This window comes from Nomascus leucogenys, chromosome 9 (assembly GCF_006542625.1).
Source record: "Nomascus leucogenys isolate Asia chromosome 9, Asia_NLE_v1, whole genome shotgun sequence".
NCBI lineage: Eukaryota > Metazoa > Chordata > Mammalia > Primates > Hylobatidae > Nomascus > Nomascus leucogenys.
The window spans coordinates 8275405-8297945 of NC_044389.1; the positions used below are offsets into that span (position 1 = coordinate 8275405).

The 22541-nt window shown below is 42.0% G+C and overlaps 1 long non-coding RNA gene across 1 annotated transcript; it reads right to left on the reverse strand.

The window, feature by feature from the left end:
- Positions 1-21096: 21096 nt before the first annotated feature.
- LOC101177339 lies at positions 21097-21932 on the reverse strand. The gene is made up of 2 exons (XR_178706.1): positions 21824-21932; positions 21097-21388 (listed from the first exon to the last, which is right to left on the reverse strand). It is a non-coding gene; the product is annotated as an uncharacterized LOC101177339 (long non-coding RNA).
- Positions 21933-22541: the final 609 nt, after the last annotated feature.

The following is a 22541-nucleotide window of genomic DNA, read 5'->3' on the forward strand; positions in this document are numbered from 1 at the left end:
GGTGCCAGCAGTTAAATCCATTGTGCCCTACTTAGAACTTCACTCTTGTCCCAAACATTGACAGGGTCATCACTATGCACCAGGGACCATCTTAAGCTCTGAGGTCACACACACACACACAAGGATCCAATAAGTGCTACCACAGATGTATGGACTAAGCACTATGAGAAAGAAGTGGTTCTGCCCCAAGAAGGGTGCTCAAAGTAGGTGACACAGGGCTAGACTTCCAATGGAGAGGGGAAGCTCCCAGCGGAAGGAGCAGCAGCAATAAGAAGATGGGAGAGGAGATTCTGTACCATTCTATGCAAAGAGAGATGCTATGGTTCCATCTGGGGGAGGGGGGAAATTTTTAAACAGCTAGAGCAGACCATCTTATTTGGGATAAGAGGGGTGAGTTTTATATGAGATGAGACCATAAAGGGCTGTTGGAGCCAGACTGTGACAGGCCCTCTGAGTCGTCTAGGAATTTGGATTCTTAAGGCAATGAGGAGCCATGGGATGTTTTAAAGAAAGGAAGTGATATAATTATGCCTAAGTTCAGACAGAAACCTTTGGTTATGACCATGTAGAAAATGTTTTGAAACAGGAAGATCGGAGGCAGAGAAACTAGTTAGGAGATTGATGTAATAATCCAGATAACATATGATGAGGGTCTGAACAAAAGCAGCTGTGGGAATGGAGATGAGGTTTCAACATTTTTGAGTTAGAGTCAGCAGGAGGGATCTCACGAGTAAATAAATGAAAAAGAGCAGAGAGAGACACTTAGTTTGTTGCTTGGGTACCCAGAGAGATGGTGACAGCATTAACGAAGCTAGGGTTCACAGGAGGAAGAGTAGGGGTTTGAGGAGAGATAGTGAGAGTTCAAGGGGGACATACTGATTTTGAGCTACTTATGGAACATCAAGCTAGAAAAGTCCAGGAGTCAAGGAGTTAGCTGGGTCTGGCGTTTTGGAGAGACAATGTCAATGATGGAGATTTGAAAGTCTCTAGATCAAAGATGGGATTGAAGCCAAAGAAGTGAATGGGAGCACCTAGCTAATACATGATAGGGTAGGAATTTGAACCCAAGCCTTTAGTTTACTTCAACATATGTTAATTGAGCATCTGCTATGTTCAGTGCTTTGCTGGAGATATAGAGTTGAATAGAGGATGGTCCCTGTCCTCAAATAACAGGGAGAAATGCAGGAATCAACCTGAACTAGTCTTCTGGCACCATGTCCAAACATGTGGCTGAAATCTAGTTATATTTTGCCCATGTCTCCAACCTGCTGGTGGACTACAACCTCAACAACAATAACAGCTGCAAAAGTTGCTTTCAATTAGGGTAGGTCCACTAATGAGGGTAGGTCCACTACAGAGCCCTCACCAGCCCCTACACTCCCCATTCCACATAGATCGAACTCAACAACTCACCCTATGAGCTTCACATAGATCAAGCTCAACAACTCTTGATTGCCCTTAAACCTACACCACACTGTCTATGAATGATTTGGCTTTCTTGAAGGGTAAAATGTTAAACTGGGGTTTTATATCAGAATTATATGCATTTGTTTAAGATAAACATACCAGTCCCTCCCATCAAAATCCGTTTCCTGGCCGGGTGCGGTGGCTCACACCTGTAATCCCAGTATTTTGGGAGGCCAAGGCATGTGGGTCACCTGAGCTCAGGAGTTCCAGGCCAGCCTGGCCAACACGGTGAAATCCCGTCTCTACTAAAAATACAAAAATTAGCTGGGCATGGTGGTGAATGCCTGTAATTCTAGCTACTTGGGAGGCTGAGGCAGGAAAATCGCTTGAACCCGGGAGGCAGAGGTTGCAATGAGCCAAGATCATGCCATTGCACTCCAGCCTGGGTGACAAGAGTGAAACTCTGTCTCAAAAAAAAAAAAAAAAAAAAAATCAGTTTCCTTCACAGTAAGGTATCAATACTTAGATCTGAGTAGAAGAATTAAACGAAATTTTTCTTTACCTCACCACAGTTCTGTGATTTTACAATTTTCCTGTATTTTCCAAATAAATGTGTATTGTTTTATACAGAAACATGATGTTGAGCATAATAAAAATATTTTAAAGATGCTTTCTTGGTATGTTGTCTAGAGGTTTCATTTGATGCATTTTCAGCAAAACACCTGCATTTCTTTATGGGTAATTTACGCATTACCAAAATGCCAGAGAAAGATATGAAAAAGTGAACAGAAAAAAAATAGTGTTCAATGTAATGTAAGCCATTGCTAATCAGTAGAGAGCTAGAGAGATCCTTTCATGTTTAGTGTCTTTTTCATTACCCAAGTACCAACTAGGCAAACAATCACTCCTGGCGAAGACCTTTTCAGTCTTTTTTAGGTTTGCTAACATAGTTGTGTTCCTATTGTAGAATTTTCATTCTGCTTTGCGCATTTAACATTATATGTATATTACATTGTGAAAATTGCATTTTCTTTGTGAATAGTATTTTAAATCACTATGCTGTTTTCCATCAAGTGTGTATTCTATTGTTTGTCTAGACATTTCTTTACTCTTGAACAGTCAGATTGTTTCTGGTTTTTCCTTATAAACAATGCTGCAATAAACATCTTCAGACTTAGATTTTGTTTTCTGTATCCAAGCTCTCAGAGATGGAATTACTGGGACAAATGATATGAGAATGTGTACTGCTCTGGAAACGTGTGTCATCATTTTCCTAAAGGCCTGCACCAATTTGTCTTCTCACCAGCAGTGATTTCTCATGGTTTTAAATCTTTGCAGTTGGAGTAGGGTACCTCATAGCTATTTAAGCTACAAGTGAGATTAACAGTTGAGCTATAGTGTTACCACTCAAATTTAGAGACTTTATAGCAAGGCAATCACCAGTTGGTGAGTCTGTGGCTATGCTCACAGGTAAAAGACAAGGCAAAGATTTTGCCATCCTTATGTGTCCCCATTAAGGTAACTGTGCTTTGGTGACGTCAGCAGCTTGCAGGCTCAGTTTCTCAGCTTTGGAGGTCCAAAGTTCATATTCAGAAACTTTGATTCAACCTTACCAAATTCACAAAAGATTAAAAATCAATTAGGCACCACCACTACCACCATTTTTGGATTTTCTGTCAGCATACAAACATCTACAGGTTTCTTCTGTCTTAAAAAAAATAACTTTTTAAACATTTTAACATCTCACTTTCCCTTTTAGTACATTTCCATCTCTCTTCTCTCTATGGTCAAACTCCCTGAAAAAAATTCTCTGAATTCCTTGCCTGACATTTACTCCTCAAGACTTTATACCTTGACTTCTGCCCATCACACCTCCTGAAACTGACCAAGTCTCCAATGACCTCCTTGTTACTAAACCTCATAAACACTTTCTGTTTTGATCTCAATAGACTACACTTGTCCCTGCAGTTCTCTCTTCCCTTAGCTTGTGAAGAACTTGCACAATGTAGTGAAAGGTGCAAAGGGTTTAGAGTTGAAAAATCTAACTCTAACATTTGCTAGCCATGTCATCTTGAGCAAGTTTCCTAAACTCTCTTGTCCTTCATTTTCTCATCTCTACAATTAGGGTAATAGCGGGAGAGGCAGGAGAGCAACACGGTTAAGAACTCAGACTCTGGTGCCTTGTCACCTGAGTTGGCGTCTTGAGTCTAGCTCTGCAGTCTTGAACACATTACTCCTATGTGCTTACATTTCCTCACATGTGAAGAGTGCTGTTTGTGAGGATTTGATGTGCTATGGCAAAGAATTATCTGGCATATAGTAAGTGCAGTGTGTTTGCTTGATGCCTACATCAGGGGACTTCTGTAAGGGTACAGTGAGGTGACTGCCCACGCACAGCATCTAGCTCAGTGCCTGGTTCTCGAGTAATAGTACCAGCTCCCTGTCTTCTCCCACTCTTTGTCCCTAATTTCAGGCCACTCATTTTCTTGAACTGCAGAGTTCTGTCCTTGTCCACCTTCCCTGGATGACTTTGTCCAAATCTTTGGCTCTGATGACCGCTTATAAGCTGGTGATGTCTGAATCTCCAGCTCCAGGCCAGATTTCTTGTCAGGCTCTCCGACCAATCTACAAAACTTCCTGCTAACCTCTCCACATGATTTCCCCCTGGCACCTGCAACTCATCGTCTTCCTCCTGCCCGATGTGCTGTTTCTCCTGTGTTTCTCATCCCAGGGAGGCATCACCATCCCTTCATCCAGCGCTGTGAGGGCATCCTAGAGTGCACCCTCTCACTTCCTCCCTCCCCCGCTACGATCTTCTGCTGTTCCTCCACCCCAGTCCTCCTAGCCAACTGGGTGCCTCCACCCACTGACTCTGCCTTCTACAAATCTCAGGCATCTCTTGGTTCCTTCCCATCCCCACTGCCATTGATTTTGCTTAGCCTTCTGCCATTTTTTCTCAGGACTATCTCAGTAGCCTTCATACCAGTCTCCTCTCTCCCAATCCCTCCTCCCCACGTTCCCGTAGCAATTCATGTACTGAAGTCCTAACACCCAGCACCATAGGATGTGACTGCATTTGGAGATAGTTTAGAGAAGTCATTCAGGTCAAATGAGGTCATAAAGGTGGGACTCTAATCCCATAGGACTGGTGTCCATATAAAAAGAGAACGGCTCCAGAGTTTGTGGGCGTACAGAGGAAAGACCACATGAGGATACAGCAGGAGGCAACCATCTACAAACCAGGGAGAGAGCCCTCATCAGAAACTGAACTTGCATCTTGCACTGGTTTGAATGTGTCAAACAAATCCGAAGCAAAGTCCATGGATTGGAGACTTAATCCCCAAGGCAACAGAGTTGGGAGGTGAGGTCTAATAAGAGGCGATTAGGTCCTGAGGGCACTGCCTCATGCATGGATTAATGTCATTATCTCAGGAGCCGGTTTGTTACGGAGAGTGGGTTTGTCATAAAAGTGAGTCTGGTTCTCTCTGATCCTTTCACCTTTTGCCATGGGAGGACATAGCAAGAAGTCTCTCCCAGATGCTGGCACCTTGATCTTGGATTTCTCAGCCTCTGGAACTATGAGGCAAATATATTTCTGTTCTTTATAAGTTACCCAGTTGGTATTCTGTTATCGCAGCATAAACAAACTAAGACACAAAGTTGGCGGCACTTTGTGATTGCCGCCTAAGCTGTCTAAGCCCCTTCCTCATGTTCAGATACACAGCCTTTGCTTAAGGCTGTGGAAGACGGCTCCTGGCTCCCTGAGGGTGCAGCTAGCTTTCCCTTGATGCTGTGGACAAGCTGTTCCTGCCACAGCTTCCTCTTATCTTCACAGCCCCTCACTCATCTTTTAAGACCCAGTTTCAGAGTCACCTACTCAAGGCTAATTTTGGTGCCCTTCCTCCTTGTCCCATAGGACGAATGATACATGTTGTGTGTCCCCTTATCACATCACGTACTATAAGCGTTGTGTTATTGATTTACTTGTCTGTCTCACCCACTAAGCCCAAGAGAAAAGAAAACGGTATCTTATGCCTTTTTATTCCTGGTACAATGTGGTTTCACAGAAGATATCAGATTTATTTTTATTGAATGAATGAATAAATGAATGAAAAGCAGCATTGAGTCATGGCTATATATAAAGTTCTGAGAACAGTGCCTGGCATAAATAAGCACTATTGAGTGTTTGTTAAATAAATGAACAAAATATATCTGAACATGTCTCAGATCATTTCTTCTGCAATTGTAACTGTAAAAAGTCTTGTGAAAGCTAAAGTAGGAACATATGGGAAAATAAAAGCCCAGATTTGCAAAGAGATCCACTCATGCAAATACGTTCAAATTCGAAGTTATTGCATTGATTCCTGACAACTTTAGTCATGGCTAAACTAGAATGGAAAATTTTACTTCCTTCTCTCTGCTTACTTCATTGGGCTCTGCCTATGTTATTCTCTGAGTTCACTGCTTCCTGTCTGCCCAAACAAACACTCGCTTTTGGTGGCAGGGTTCACACAGAAGCTTTCCCAGGCCAGTCAGTTGATCCTGGTTACGTATGTGCTTTGGCACTTTGGTTAAACCTCTTTAATTGCTGGTGAGGTGCTCAGTGCTGTGGGGCACTGGGGCAAATGTAGGTTAGGACATTGCAGCAGCTTGGAGCATCCAGTACATGGAGCGTCTGGAGGAGGCGCAAGTGACTTTGGAGAAGAGTGAGTCTGTTGATGTGAACCACGTGTGGGAACCAGGGTACCACTCAATTATACAAACACTGATGGAATGCTGGCGTGGGCTAGGAGTGTGGGACTCCAAGATGCCTAAGACCTGTTCCCTGTCTCCGGGGCCTCAAGTCAAGCCACCTACAAGTGGTCAATAAGTGTTGGAGGAGGAGACGGAGGACCTAGGAGGGGGACACGAGCACAGCCAGTTTTGTAGGAGAAAGTCAGGATGGAGGGTCTCTAAGCCTAAAAACAAGAGTGTTGGTTAGGTACAGGACACAACTGGGGCTCATCTAGAACTTTTAATGGGGTTGGATGCAGTTGAAATCACATTTGAGGGGGTATGTTGCAAAGACTTTAAAATTTTCTGTATATTATGATGTTTTGGCATCTTAAAACCCTTTCTGGTTGGGGAGAGACGGCCCCTCCTGGATCCGGCCAATTCTTAGAGAAAGGACTTGGACTGAAGCATGCCTTTGATATGCAAACTAACCAGTGCAGTGCCAGACCTCCTGCATCTGGCCAGTGCATCCCACGAGGCAGTATTCCTCTGCCTACATCATCCCAGGACCAGGTGCCAGCAACAGAGACCCCTCTTTGTAGCCCAAAGCCTGCCAGAATTATTCAGTCTAGCCCATCCAAAACCATTCACCCTGCCCTGCCTTGCCTTTCCCCGGAAACCCCAACAAAGGTTATGGCTTAAATCTCCCCCTCATCCTGTCTTCTGTGCACTCCACCCTGGTGTCTTTCTCATATGGACCAACACGGCGTGTGTGCCCCTTGTCCCTAGGACTTGCGAGTATAATCAGCTTCTTTTTTTCCTGAGCCTCTCCTGCATCTCCTCTTGTGGTTGCACCTATCTTATAAAAGAATAAAAAACAGAGGGATGGCTCTTAGTAATGGTGTCTACAGATAAGATTGGCTTTAGAAAGGGGGTTTCACTAGAAGACCCTTCCAACGCTAAAGATTTATACCCTAAAATGGGCAGATTGGGAAAGTCAAGGGACGAACCCAGGGCATCCCATAATATTGTCAAAATTATTGCTGCTCCTGGAACAAAGGGCCAAACTGTTCCTGGGATTTCATGTCTTTCTCCACCCCATTAACAAACAGCAGCAACCACAACAACCATAATGAGAATGGCTGATATTTAGTGAAGATTTCCCCATGTCAGACACTGTTCTAAGTGTCTTCAATGGATGATTTTATCTACTCCTCCAAACTATGAACTATTTGTATTCCCATTTTATAGAAGGGGAAATAGAGGCACACAGAGTGCCAGTAACTTGTAACTTGCCCAACCATACAGCTGATGCAGTGAAGAAGCACTTTTTATAAACCCCTTCCTACCCAAGGCAGCTGAGCTGACAAGACGGAAAAGATGAAAAGCTTCACTCTTCACATCTGTCTGGACTATAGAACGGGGTGGGAAAAGTATGGTCCACCAGCCAAGTCTAGCCTGCTGCCTATTTTTGTATGACCATGATTAAGAATGTTTTTTCATTTGTATAGAGATTGCACTGAATCTGTAGCTCATTTTGGGTAGTATTGTTAAATAGTTGAAAAAAAAAAAGAAGAGTAATAATTTTGTGACATGCAAAAATAATACAAAGTAAGCTCACATTTCAAAGTCTTTAAATGAAGTTTTATTGAAACACAGCCACATCTATTTGTTTACATATCGCTGCTTCCATGCTACAAAAGCAGAGCTGAATAGTTGCAACAGAGACTCTCTGGTCCTTAAAGCCTAAAATGTCTACTGCTTACCCTTTTCCAAAGAAAGTTTGCCACTCCCTGCTCTAGAGACCAAACTGTAATTTAGAGTAAGTTATTCTGTCTTCTCTAGGCAACCCTCAGCACCCTTCTCTCTCTCCAGAACTTAAAGTATTCCCCCTCCACATTTAAAATAATCCAGACCAAAAGAGAATAAAGCCACCCAAAACCCAGACTCTTCATCCCTCAAGTCCTTGTCTTAAAGTTTTAAAAGGAACTTTACACAATGGCCTTTTTTCTACTGTTCACACCCTTTGGCATGTTGGTGGGGACTGCGTTCATGCATTCATTCACCCAGTCATTCATTCATTCCATAAACGTTGATTGAGCCCCTTTGCCCCGGTGCTTTCCAGGGTGGATGAGGGAATGGGAAGTGGGCACTCACGCTCCACAAAGTCAGTAGTTACCTATGGTCTTAGACCCAAACTGCATGGTCAGGCACACACTTTGAACTTGGACAGACCTGAGTTAAGATCCCAGCACTTCCACTTTGGAGCTCTGTGACCCCATGGCAGCCAGGAAACCACTGGGCCCTGCAAAAAGTGGGGATACCCTTAACTCCTTCCCATGTATGCTAGGAGCAGTCAATAAAAACAATGTGCGGAAAGCGCTTTGCACAAGGCAGAGCACAGGGCCAGCCCCCAGAAAACTGTGACCGTCATTACGACCATCACCACCACCATGGTCCGGAAAAGTCTAAACAGGTCCACCTCAGAGTCGATCAAGCTGACACAGATTTCAGAAATCTGTGTTCTCTTTTAAAAACTTCTATTTATTTAATACCAGGAAACACTGTACTATTTCTAGTCCCCTAGGTATTTGTCACAATCATAAAAGCCAAAACTTTTTGAGCCACAAAAAAAAAAAAAAAAATAGAGAATTTTCCTCACATTAAAATCCTCTGTGATTTTGGAAAAAAAAAAAAAAAAAAAAAAAAACACTGAGCGGAAATAACAAGAAACCTCCAATGCCTGGCTGACAACAGCCAGAGGGAGAGGCCCCATCACATGAACGGCCTGAACTCCCGGCCTGCATGTCAGGTCTTTGGAATGCTGGGCCTAATGCAATAGTTCCTTTACTAAAAAAAAAATATTGACAGGCATAGAATGTTCAGAAAGAAATAAAATGAAAACAAAAAAGCAAACCCCCCACACACATTTTGCGTCTTTGTGAGGCTTCACAATCAAGGGCTTAGCAGAGAGATGGAGTGGGGAAAGCTAGGCCAGCTCTCCCTTAATCCTATTTTGGCCTGTAAGTTACCGGGACAAGGGCAGAAATCCATGTTTTCTAAACTTTGTAGTTCAAAAACTAAACAAAACAAAAACATTTGTTTTGCTTCACCACTAAGTGATTTGTAAGTGCAGAAAAATCAGAAAGTATTGATTTAACTTTTTCAAGTAATAAACAGAAGTCCCCTCTATCATCCCACCACCCAGAGGTAAGCACTGAATGCCAGTTACTGTGCGTCCCCCAAGCCTTTGTCTATCTGTTTAGAGCAGAGGGCATAGAGCTCCCTATGTCACCCAGGGCAGCCGGGTTGGTGCTCAGGACAGGAGACTTAGGAGCCTCAATATCTGGATTCAAATCCTGGCTTTGCCATTCGTTAGCTGTGTGACTTTAGGCAAGTGCTTCCCTCTTTCTGCCTCAGTTTCCTCATTTGTGAAATGGAGTTTATTACAGCACTCACTTCTTGGGGTTGTAGGGAGGATTAAATGAACTGTTATATGTAAAGCACTGAGAACCAAGACTGGCACTGTCTCTCTCTCTCCATATATATACACACATATGCACACATACACACACACAGAAATATATATAATTTATATGTACACTATGACATATATTTATATATGTGTGTATTTATTAATGAGTGCATTTTTCCTAAATAAAATTACATCAAACTATTCATGGTATTGTATTTGGTAGCCTTTCTTTTTATGGCTTAATTATGACATCTATGACCCCATATTACCAATAATTTAAGTTGTTTCTCATTTTTCATGATTAAAATAAAAATACTGCCATTTACATTTTTGCACTTGGGTCTTTGGCAACTTCTCCAACTACTGGCTGATTCATCCCTAACCTGGATCAGATGTTATGCTCTTTTTCAAGGATTTTGATATGTAATGTCAAACTGCTCTCCAAACTGAAATTCCCAAAACCATAGCATGAAGTTACCTATTTCCCAAAGTCCTAGCCAAAACTGTGTATTATTATTCTATTTTATTTTTCCCTACCAGGTTGGAGAATTTTATTGTTTTAATTTTTTAAATTTGTTACCAGGAAGGTTAAAACTTTTTATGTTTATTGGCCATTTTTATTTTTTCTACTGTGAATTTGCAATTTAGATCTGTTGTTAACATATGGAGACATCTTTTCCTTATTTGTTTGCAAGAACTCTTTATATATTAAACATGTTACTTTTTAAATTCTTGTCATTTGCCTTTTTGCTTGATAAATTCCAAAATATATCAGAATATATTTTTTACCATTCAGAAATTTTGAATGTGTGTGTATGTGTGTGTGTGTTTTAAGCCCTTAAGTCTAGCAATATTTTTCACTATGACTTTTGTCCTGGAATCCCCAGTTATTAAGTTTTTCTCTACCTTCCCCCAAATCATAACAATATTTTTAAAAATTTTCTTCCAATGAATTTATAATTTGATTTTTTAAAATTGAATTTATCTCAAACTTAACTTGCAACTAAAAGCTGATATGTGTGGTTTCTTCTCTAGACTCAGGGATTCTATAAATTGATCAGTATCCAAGACTGTAATAGATTAAACAAAAATTTGTCTATTTCTTTGAACACCAATGTTCTCCTCTAAAAAGCAAAAACAGTGAAATCTTCTCTGCTTGTAATATTGTGAATAAACATGCTTTGAAAACTGTCAAATGCTATAGTAGTATAACAATTATGACTAAATTCAACTTCAGGATGAGAAAGAAGTGAGACACAGGAGTGCAACATTTGAGTTCTCCCAAGAAGGGAGAATACTCGGCAATAAGTTTCCTTGATTTGAATGACTGATGAACTCACTAAGGTTCCTAAGTCACGTACTTGGGAGCCATTGGGGGTGGTGTAGGATAAAGGTATTTTCTGAGCATGTCAGTGATACTTTACACATATCACAGATTTGACTTAATACTATCAAAAAAAAAAAAGACCTACCAAGATTCAAGTTTAATAACTCAAAAAGTAAGAAGAGGTTAATTATCAGGTATTTTATATGAAAAAAATTGCATTCCTTAAGTTGTTTTGAGTCTCCATAAAACTCATGCCAAATATTTTAGATTTATGTAAAACTACCACCTCTATTGCACAGTATTTGCAAGCCTTCTCCCATTTTTTTCTCTAATCAGAGTAGTGAGGATGATATAGGTTCAGAAGCAGCAAGCCGGGTCACCCCACTCTTGTTCCAACATTCTGGGCTCTGCTCAGGGCCGCCTCCACCCACACCAGAGCCTTGCACCGGAATTCAGTGTGCTGTCACTTGGCGGCCTTTGCCGGAGTGGCCAGAGGGGGCGCTGGCGAGAGCTAACAGCCTCCCACCCTCGTGCTTCTTCCATTGGCCCTGGACGTGAATAAATCATGCCATTGTCACTTGATGGGACTCAACTTCAAAGATGAGAGAAATTACCCAAGGGGAAACAACACCGAGTTTATGAGTGAAGAGTTAAGGAGCTGTTCTTAACGTTTCTGAAAGGATACCAAGAATCTGCTGAATAATCCACAGTCATTCATCACTTTTATAGTTAGTTTGCTCAGGGTCCTGAAGGACATTATCAGAAACATGAGACATTTGGAACAGTATTCAAGTATGTGAACTAAAGCTTCCCTCATTTTCTCAGATGAAAGCTAGTAAATGTAGCAATGAGAGATACGAGAGAGCAATGTTCCACCCTCATTAGCTCATTATGGGGCTATGATTGAATTTGAGGAAAAAATCTTGATTCTACAAAATGTGCCCTTCATTTTCTTTTTTCTTTCTGTGCTATTGAACGCTTTGAAGTATGGCCTTTTTTTCTTCTAAGAAAAGCAAAAAATAAGTGTGACAACACTTTTTTTCATGACTCTAAGTTTGTCCTACTTATATAAAAAGTACAGAATAACAGCTATCATTTCCTATATGCCTGGCCCTATCAAGGTAAATACTATCCATTTTCTAGATAAGAAAAATGACTCTCAGAGAGAGCAGGTTACTTGCCTAAATTGTTGGAGTTAGGATTTGAACCCTGTTCTGTCCCACTCAAAAGGTTTTGCTCTTTCCAATACTCACGGCTGAAAAGAGGAAATGGAACCTTGCTGAGTTTTTTAAATCCTGAAACAATTTTCATCTATCAATTCTTGAAATCTAATTCTTTGAGGTTTCTATTAGATCTAAAGAGCTAAATTTCTTGGTTGTGTCTTCTTTCATTCCATCCCTGGGGAACTACAATTCAGGCTATTTCTCTGACTGCTTGGGTAGCTGGTGCCTCATTCCCACAGGGTGATTCTCCTTCTACTTTCTTATTACTTTGCAATCTGATAGAATATCAAATCTATATATTGCCTCATTCATGAAGTATGGATTTTTGATCTACTATAATACATGCTAAAATAGTAAATTCAACTCTTAATGGTCCCCAAGAGATTTGAATGAAAGGACATTCTAAGACACTGCCAGAGAGAGACTTAGACATTGAGAATATAATTCAATATTTGTGAGGTATTCAGATGGTACTGAGTACTTACAACATGAAACAATTGGCATGACTTTCTACCTCAGCAGTCCCCATTCTCAAGGCGAATATGGCAGAAACTATGGATATATGCAATAGAAAAGGAATTTGAAACAGCCAGGTGCAGTGGCTCACACCTGTAATCCCAGCAATTTGGAAGGCCGAGGCAGGTGGATCACCTGGTCAGGAGTTCAAGATCAGCCTGGTCAACATGGTGAAACTCTGTCTGTACTAAAAATACAAAAATTACCCAGGTGTGGTGGCGGGCACCTGTAATCCCAGCTACTTGGGAGGCTGAGGCAGGAGAATCGCTTGAATCTGGGAGGCAGAGGTTGCAGTGAGCCAAGATTGCGCCACTGCTCTCCAGCCTGGATGACAAGAGTGAGACTCCATCTCAAAAAAAAAAGAGAGAAAGAGATTTGAAACGCAAGGACCCTCCCTAACAAGTCATGGCAGGACTTGATATGTAAATACTATAATCGTTTAACTCTCTGAAACTTTAAAAAGAGCATCAGAACATTAGAAATACCAATTTTCTTTGTCTTTTTCACTAGACATACTGGCACAACTGAGCCTCATACCTCTACATAAGCATTTGGTAAATATTTGTTGGAAAAGATGAATGATCAATTACAGCTAAGCCCATTATTCTTTTTACTATTACAGCTCTATTATTTGATTTATTTGTTCAACAAATTTGTATTACATTGAATTGGCAAGCACCATAAAAGATGCTGAGAATACAACTTTAAAATAAACACATTCTTCCTGTCCTCATATAACTTTCCTCTTCTACTTAACCATCTGTTTAACCTAGGGCAATGCTTTCACAGTCCCTTTCTTCATATAAAACAAGAGGAGTAACAGCTTTTCTAAATACCTCTGTGGAGATGTTGTGACAATGAAGTAAGATAATACAATTTCTAAACTGTGAAGTTGTATACTAATATGTCATCTACAAAGTATACAAGTTAGAATGCAACCAACAAACAGCTTCATTCAAAATAGCTTAAACAATTAAGGGAATTTGTTGGCTCAAGCAACTGAAAATGCCAGAGGTAATATTGGCTCCAGATAAGGCTTGATCCAGGAGCTCAACAATGTCACCAAGAACCTTATTTGTTCCTAGCTCTTCATATTGCCCTTTTTGGGGCCAAATTCTAAGGCTGACTCTCTTTGAGATCCCCTATGGCTTCCAGGAGCTCTCAGGGCTGTTACTTCCTCATTCTAATCCAGAAGGGAAGCAGGGAAGCAGGACAGCGTTCCTGCCTAATGTTTCCAAGGAAAATCTGAAAGTTCATTCTGTTTGGACCCCCTTAAGACACATGCCCCCTCTGCAGCCAATATCTGTGTTCCAAGAAATGGAAAGCACAGATTGGCTTAACTTAGACCTCATGCCTCACTCCCATTGATAAAGTCAGCTTCCCTGGAATCTCATAGATCCCCCAGTGGAAGGTGGTGGGCTGCTTAGAAAAGAACACAGATAAGAGAATAGGTGATGAATATGTGACAAACCAACAAACTGCTGGATTTGCTGGAGTTGAAGCAAAAGTCCACCAAATAATACTGCTTAAAATCCATTTTATGATCACAGGTAACTAAGAACAACTAAATATTTGGAGAAAATGGAGGCTTGAGTAGACTTTCTATGGTGTATATGAAAATTATGTATGTAAATAAGACTTTAAAATGTAAGATAATTAACAAAATAATTGACATAATTCACTATTCTACTCCAGATAATGGCCACATAGTTTAAATAAATTTTTGACACGTTAAAATTTTGCTTGTCCAACAACACATACTTTCAAGAATTAAAAAAAAAAAATTTCTGTTTAAATCTCTTACTCAAATCACTAGTCTGGTATGATGATTTCTTATTTCTCTAAATAAATAAAATATCTTCTACCTCTGAATAAGTTACCTGAATAAGGCTGGGTCATACATAGGCCAGCCTTAGACAGGAATACAACCAAGAGAGAAGAAAGTCTAAATCCTTAAAAGTTTTGAGGTGATATAAATCACCGAAGTTATCTCAATGGCCCCCAGGAAGGCCTTACACAGAGGAACACACAGCAAAACATCAACAATCTTTGCACTCAACCATCCCCCACTGTGTGCATGAGACAAATGGGTTTGTTACCTCATATCCACAGTGGGAGAGTTCCATATAAAGTAATTTAAAAACACCTCTTACATAGGTGGAACTGATAGCCAGTATATTTACTACATATTGAAAGATTATGGTCTGGGGTGGTATGAAGATCCACCTTACTAAGTCATCAGAGAGCACTTGGGGATGTAGTCAGGCTTAATAAACAGAGACAGCAATGGCATGATAATTTACTGAGCTCAAAGAATGTCAGTTCTGTTAAAAGAAAAACTTTATAGAAAGTAAATTCAACAGAATTGACTTGAACAAAAAATGATTCATGAATCAGGCAGCACTCAGAACCTCAAGAGGTTCGTAGAGCTCCAAGTTAGCAGCATGAGCTGTGGCTTTTATAGGCTGAATGCAGAGGTAAAGTGCAGACATAACTTGATTGGTTATGGCTAGGAATTTGCCTTATTTGGACATGGTCTGATCAGCTGACTACCTGTGAATGGCTGAAGCTTGGCTGCTTGTGATTGGCTGAGACCGGTTGTTACAAAAAAATACACTCTTAAGTTAGGTTCTCGTTTGTTTATATATACCAAGTTAGATTGCAGTTCATTGTGTAGGAACGCAAAGTACCTGCACAGCCTCAAGCCAATGGCCTCCTACTTATTACAGTTCTTTGCAAGTGAACTGTCAGACCAAAAAATGGAAATTTCAAGGAAAGTCCTAAAAGGGTCCCAAGTTTCTAAATTTAAAAAAGTAGTCTGTCACCATTGGTGGGATCAGGCTATCAGGATCCTGGTGCCAACTATCAAATCCATTGTGATGCTGACATGAAGCCACAATAATAACATGGGTGGGTGGTTTTCATGCCAGGCTCCACAGAGCCTTGGGTGTTCCTTGCAGCCTCCCCACAGGCCATTGGGAGGGAGAAGGGAAGCAGACCTCTGGGGCCTCCACCTCTGCTTCAACTAAAGTGCTGCACTGTATCTCTTACATCTCGAACTTCTAAGATTTTATTTGAAGCTTTCCTTTTTCAAAATGGTGGCCCAAACACGTACTGCTGCCTTCCCTTCAGCACTAGGTTTTCAGACACAATAGAAAAAATATGTAACAGGCTGGGCGTGGTGGCTCACACCTGTAATCCTAGCACTTTGGGTGGCCGAGATGGGGGGGATCATTTGAGGTTAGGAGTTCAAGACCAGCTTGGCTAACATGGTGAAACCCCATCTCTACTGAAAATACAAAAGTTAGCCAGGCATGGTGGCACTCACCTGTAATCCCAGCTACTGGAGAGGCAGAGACAGGAGAATCGCTGGACCCAGGAGACAGAGGTTGCTGTGAGCCGAGATTGCACCACTGTAGATTTTTAGGGTAAGGGGTTTTCAGAAACTGAAAATCCCTAAAAGACCAAAAGGATCAGAGGAAGAAAAAAAAAATAGCCTAAGGTGTGTGCAAGAGAGTCCTGCTGCAGAAGGGCCAGGTGCCACCAAATATTTGTCCCACCTGGTGGTTGGAATCGAGGAGCTGGGTGGCTTAGGCACAAGAGGCAGGGTGCTTATTCGGGAAGAACAGAGCCACCCTGGTGGACTCATTCCCCACTGTGTCACTGTGAATAGAGAGGAGCACAGAACAAGGCGGCTGCATCCACCTCTCCTATTAGCAGTCAGTGCAAATTGAATTAGTCTATGTCACTGTGAATAAAGAAACCTGGCTGGGCGCAGTGGCTCACGCCTGTAACCTCAGCACTTTTGGAGGCTGAGGCAGGCGGATCACCTGAGATCAGGAGTTCAAGACCAGCCTGGCCAACATGGTGAAACCCCGTCTCTACTAAAAATCCAAAAAAATTAGCTGAGTATGGTGATGGGCACCTATAATCCCAGCTATTTGGGAGGCTGAGGCAGGAGAATCCCTTGAATCCGGGAGACAGAGGTTGCAGTGAGCCAAGATTGTACCACTGTGCTCCAGCCTGGGCGACAAGAGCAACAAGTCTCCGTCTCAAAGAAGGAAAGAAAGACACCTAAGCGTGAAGGCCAAATATCCAAATAAGTCCAAGTGCATGAGGGAATCTCCCAGAAAGCAGGACGCAGGGATAAAGAAATGGAATGGAAGAACGAAAAGTAAGAAATATGGACTCCAGACACAGTAGGTTAAAAAGCCCTCTTTTAAGGGTTCCAGTAGGAAAAAAATTGAGAAGAGGGAGCAGAACTAACAAAGAAATTACAGAGAAGAATTTCCTGAAACTGTAGTCCTCAAATTGAAAGTTCCCTGGAGGACAAAGCAAGATACTTTTTTTTTTAATGAAACAAATCACCCCCTGTAGATTAGAGTAAGGCGTCAGAATATCAAGGATACAGAAAAACTCAAATCTTTGAGAGAGAAAAAGCATGTCACCCACTATGGCATGTGAATCAGTCTAACATCACACTTCACTAGCAGCACCCAGTGGAAGAAGACAGTGGAGTAGTCACTTTCTGAAATGCTGAGGAAAAGTGACCTTGTTATAGAATTCTCTACCCAATCAAATTATCATTCAAGTATGAGGGGTAAAATTAGATGTTTTTGGACATATAAGACCTGAGAAAGTGTCCCTCCCATCAATTATCCTGAAAGGATTGCTGGAAAGTGTAGTCCAGGAAGAAGCAAAGAAATTAGCAAAATTTATAGCTGGTCTTAATAACTATTGAGTATAAAACGTGTGTGTATGTGTGTGTGTGTGTGTGTGTGTGTGTGTGTGAGTGTGACGATTTGGAACCACTTGTTTTGGCTTAAATGAAAGCTTAAAAACCAATGGAAAAAGGGATGAGGTCAAACTTCTGTCACACATCACCCTCTGTATTAATTCTGTATACACAGGGTGTTTCTTCTCTTACCCTCTGGAGGAGCCAAGTGATCAGGGGAGTTTCCTTTATGGTCCCTGATGGGCACAGTCTGTCCTGTCTGCCATCCGGATGGGACAGGAGAGATGAACTGTCAGATAGATGACCCTGGGGTAGGAGCTGGACACCTCGTCCTTCATCCTTCCCAGGCCATGTACCCACTGGGAAAGGGCCTTTGAGGGATTGTCACACACTGCAGAGGTGAGGAGGGGCGTGAGTTCCTCTTCTAAGTGGCATTGGCCTCAGCGGAGCAGCCTCCAGAAAGTGTCCTCCCTGGAGAGGGCTTCGATGGATTTCAATACCTCCCTCTCTCCTCAGACCTTCACATTTTTCTGGGAAGTTCTCTCACGCTTGTAATCCCAGCAGTTTGGGAGGCCGAGGTGGGCAGATCACCTGAGGCCAGGAGTTCAAGGCTAGCCTGGCCAACATGGTGAAACCCCATCTCTACGAAAAATACAAAAAATTAGCCGAGTGTGGTCTTACGTGCCTGTAATTGCAGCTACTCGGGAAGCTGAGGCAGAAGAATCGCTTGAACACGGGAAGTGGAGGTTGCAGTGAGCCGAGATTACACCACTGCATCCAGCCTGAGTGACAGAGCAAGCAAGACTCTGTCTCAAAAAAAAAAAAAAAATTTGAAGACATGCCCATGACACAGCCTCAGGAGGTCCTGATGGCTTGCAGCCTAGGTGTTCGAGATATAACTTGTTTTTGTACATTTTTGGGAGACATAATACATTAATCAGTATATGTAAAATTCACATTGGTTCCATCTAGAAGGGCAGGACAAATCAAAGCAAGGGAGGGGTGGAAGGTTGGGGGGGTGGGGGAGTTTCTAAGTTATAGGTAGATTTAAAGATTTTTTGTTTGGCAATTGGTTGAAAGAGTTATTATCATAAAAAGGAATGTCTGGTGGGGCACGGTGGCTCACGCCTGTAAACCCAGCACTTTGGGAGGCGGAGGGGGGTGGATCACTTGAGACCAGGAGTTTGAGACCAGCCTGGACAACATGGTGAAACCCCATCTCTACTAAAAATTCAAAAATTAGCCAGGCATGGTGGCGTATGCTTGTAATCCCAGCTACTTGGGAGGCTGAGGTGGGAGGATCACTTGAACACAGGAGGCAGAAGCTGCAGTGGGCCAAGATAATATAATGCCACTGCACTCCAGCCTGGGCGATTGAGCAAGACTTCATCTAAAAAAAAAAAAGGAATGTCTGGGTAAATGTCCTCGTGGAGACCAGGGTTTTATCATGCAGATGAAGCCTCCAAGTAGCAGGCTCCAAAGAGAAGAGGTTGTAAATGTTTCTTATCAGACTTAAGGACTGTGTTCATGTTAATGCTGGCTGGCTGTTTCTGAATTCCAAAAGGGAGGAGGGTATAATGAGGTGTGTCCCACCCCACCTTCCCATGATGACCTGAACAAGTTCTTCAGGTTAACTTTGGAGTGCCCTTGGCTGAGACGAGGGGTCCTTACAGATGACTGGGGGGCCTTATAATTTTATTTTTGGTCTACAATACAATATTTGTTCCTTTGTGTCTGGCTTATTTCACTTAGCATAATGTCTTCAAGGTTAATCCATGTGATAGCATGTGTCAGAACTTCCTTCCTTTTTAAGGCTGAATATTTTCCATTATATGGACCCCATTTTACTTATCTATTTATATGCTAATGGACACTTGGGTTGCTTCCACCCTTTGACTACTGTGAATAATGTTGCTATGAACATGGGTGTACAACTAACTGTCTGAGTCATTGCTTTCACTTTTCTAGGTATATACCCAGAAATGGAAATGGTATAGGAGTTAAAAAGACATTATTTAGGCAGATAGTGAGGGTAAGGAAGTCCTCAGTAAGGTTTTCCTTTTAATGAAAAGCAGCCCCCAAATCATTTTCTTTTCTAACAAAGAGCAGCCAGTAAAATCAAGCTGCAGACATAGAAAGGCAGGCTAGAAGTTTGCACAGGTGAATGCTGGCAGTTGTGCCAATAGGAAAGGGGTTACCTGGGAAATAGGCATGTTCAAAATGGCAGCTTCATCTTCCCCTTTCCTTGCCAACCACATGTGCAGCAGGTGGCAGACAACATGGAGCTAGTCAGGCAAATAGCCTATTTGCATAAGATTAGGGTGGGGCAGCCAGCTTCCCTTAAGCTATGTAAACATCACACTAGGTCCAGCCAATCTTTGGGCCCTATGTAAATCAGACACCGCCTCCTCAAGCCTTTCTATAAAACCCTGTGCACTCCACAACCGGCCGGAACTCCCACTCAGGTTCCCCTCTCTCTCACAGAAGAGAGAGCTGTTTTCTTTTCTCTTTCTTTTGCCTATTAAACCTCTGCTCCCAAACCCACTTCCTGTGTGTCTGCATACTCGATTTCCTTGGCATGAGATGGCAAACCTCAGGTATTTACCCCAGAGAATGATGTTGCTTCAGAATTGCTGAAACATATGGTAATTCTATGTTTAATTTGTTGAGGCACCACCATATTGTTTTCCACAGTGGCTGCACCGTTTTACATTCCTGCCCATTCCCAATGCATCTGGCTTCCAGTTTCTCAATATCCAACACTTGTTATTTTCTATTTTTTTTCATTAATAGCCTTCCTAATGAGTGTGAAGTGGTATCTCATTGTGGTTTTGATTTGCATTTTCCTAAGATTGATTAGTGATGCTGAGCATCTTTTCATATGCTTATTGACCATTTGTATACATATAATCTTTGGATAAATGTCTATTCAAGTCCTTTGCCCATTTTTTATTTGGACTCACTTTGTTGTTGTTGAGTTACAGGAGTTCTTATTTTTAAATGTTTAATTTTTTTTTTTTTTTTTTAAAGAGAGGGGGTCTCACTGTATACCAGCTCAGCTGGAGTGCAGTGGTGAGATCAGAGCTCACCGCAGCCTCCAAACTCCTGGTCTCAAGCAATCTTCCTGCTTCTGCCTCCCAAGTAGTGGGGACTACAGGTGTGCACTACCACATCCAGCTAATTTTTTTTTTTCTTTTTGTAGAGATGGAGTCCTACTTTGTTTCCCAGGCTGGTCTTGAACTCCTTGCTTCAAGCAATCCTCCCATCTCTGCCTCCCAAACTGTTGGAATTACAAGCATGAGCCATTGTGCTTGGCCAGGAGTTCTTTATATATTCTGGATATCAATCCCTTATCAGACATATGATTTGCAAATATTTTATTTGATTCTCCTTGGGTTGCCCCTTCACTCTGTTGATTGTGTCCTTTGATGCATTTGAAACCCTCCTGAGCCCTTCCCTCTGGTATCCTGCCCCTGCTCTCAGGCTGCTCTGCCCTTCGCCTGGGGTTCTTGGGTATTGGGGGTACTCCTCCACCTTGTATCCTGCTGCCTCCCTGGGTGGGTTGCACCCACTGAGGGGTGGGGGAGTGGCAGGTGCTTCATCCCTCTGTGATTTCTGCCCCAGTCCTCCTCTAACAAACGCAAATCCTATTATGAGAATTTGCTAACACGTTTTAAAAATATGCAAATGTATTGGGAGCTTATTTCAGAGACAATTTTTTTTTTAAAGAAAACGTAACATACATTTTTAAAATCTAGAGAATGTACAACTCCTCTGCCACAACGTGAGGGAGAGAAGTCTGCAGACAGCTGACTGGTGGCGACTGAACAAGACAGAAAGGCAGGTTGCTATGCCTGAAGCCTTTGAAGGGAGCCAGCAGGGAGGTTCAGGACACGTATCTGCAGCCCTGCTTCTGGCCCCACCCTTGGGGAAGCCTTTTGCAGGTGATCCTGGGCCTCTGCTGGGGAAGGCCTCAAGAGGTGAAGCATCCTCTGCAGAGGAGAGAGCACAACCGAAGGTAGAAGGCAGACCACTGTCTGGGCTCCGTTTAACTGCTGTGATTTGGGACTGTAACTTACCCCTGTGAAGCCTCAGTTTCCCACATGGAAAATCAAATTGATCATTGTTATAACATTTCACTTTTTTGTTATGTGATGTAATTTACACAGTGCTTTCATATACGTTATCCAATTTAGTGAAATAATACAGAGCAATGCATTTTGAAAAGAATAAAATGCTTAACATATGTGAAGAATTCTTTTCTTGCTTTGAAAACTACTCCGGATGGCTTCGCTATTGTTTAGTTAAGAGAATTATACAATTTTTGAGACATGGTTCCTTATCTTGTGTAGGCTGAAAGGCAATTAAACAATTATTCATGTCAGAATCTGAGGTAAATAAAAGGCTGCTTCAAAGAATCCACTTACGGAGTGAAAAGCAGTTGAGTAGAAACAGAGAGTGGTCTGTAATTTCCTTCTGGAAGGAATATCCACTCCATATGGCCTGAAGCAAGAATTTCAAACTCCTTTGTGGGGAGAAAGAGACAGAAATAAAACTTTTAAGTTTTTTTACTCCGATTTGTCCCAGCCATTTTCTGAACAGCCTATGGAAGCCATCCTCTCCTCTAAACAAAAATAAGCTAAGAGACAGAAAGAATGATTTGATTTCCGTGTGTAGGGATGGCTCAGTCATAAATCAGTGTCTTTCTCCAAGAGGAAGGTGTCAGCAACAAAAGTTGGTCATAAAAAGGACATTAAACTTTAGTAGTCTCTTCACTGTTCCCTCCCACATCCAGTTGCCAACAGCAGAGACAACTGTGACACACAGTGAAATGAAGTGACTGCTCCACTGCTGGGCAACAGGCGAACCAGATGCCAGGCTCCCTGGCAGAAGAAATAGAAAGTCAATAGCAAACACGGATGCCTTCCTCCCTACCACATCACCTCCACTTTTCACCATCGCCTGTGTGATATACCCACCCTACAATGCCTTCCTCAGCCTTTTACTTCTGTTTCCAGTGAGTCAAGAAAAACTTCTTCAGCTTGCCCTGTGGAGATGAATGAGCCCATGATCCACTTACACGTGTGACCTTTACACAGCCAGGACCCCCATAGAGCAGCCTAACACACAGTCCTGCAAACAAAA